We start from the raw sequence: 693 nt of genomic DNA, 5'->3' as shown, positions 1-693 counted from the left end.
AACAAACCTTTAAAATCTCATTCTAAATGGTTTTCATTTAGACTCCGTGGGTTAGAAAATCATTTCATTTGAAGATATTAATTGTGCCTCCTGATTTCTATTAGTGATGGCTCTTATTTCTGTTTCCTGCTTTATTGCACTGGCTAGGGAATTTTAAAAATTAAATTATAATGGTGATAGCAGATCTTAGCTTGTTACTGATTTTAATGGGGTTACATCTATAATGTCTTACCATTGCAGATGATGCTAGCTGATGGATTTCAGATAGACATTTTCAATCCCAACAAGGAAAAAAGAATATATGATATTCTTTATGAATTGACATATCATCCTTGCTCTTCCAATCTTCTCTATATTTTTCCAAATTTAACACACATGCTGCAGAAGAAAGGACTGCATTACTCTTTAAATAAAATTAACCTGTTGCCGGGTGCGGTGGCTCACGCCTGTAATCCCAACACTTTGGGAGGCCGAGGCAGGTGGATCATTTCGGGTCAGGAGTTCAAAACCAGCCTGGCCAACATGGTGAAACGCCGTCTCTACCAAAAATAATAATAATAATAATAAAAGCTGGGTGTAGTAGCCTGGGCCTGTAATCCCAGCTACTTGGGAGGCTGAGGTAGGAGAATCACTGAACCCAGGTGGCAGAGGTTGCAGTGAGCCGAGATCAGGCCACTGCACTCCAGCCTGGGA

The 693-nt window shown here is 40.1% G+C and overlaps 1 pseudogene; it reads right to left on the bottom strand.

Moving 5' to 3' along the window:
* Positions 1–295: 295 nt before the first annotated feature.
* On the bottom strand, positions 296–394 carry LOC112438558 (U6 spliceosomal RNA; annotated as a pseudogene).
* Positions 395–693: the final 299 nt, after the last annotated feature.

This window comes from Pan paniscus, chromosome X (assembly GCF_029289425.2).
Source record: "Pan paniscus chromosome X, NHGRI_mPanPan1-v2.0_pri, whole genome shotgun sequence".
Lineage (NCBI taxonomy): Eukaryota > Metazoa > Chordata > Mammalia > Primates > Hominidae > Pan > Pan paniscus.
The sequence above is the reverse complement of the archived record's forward strand: the minus strand, read 5'-3'. Positions and strand labels throughout refer to the sequence as shown.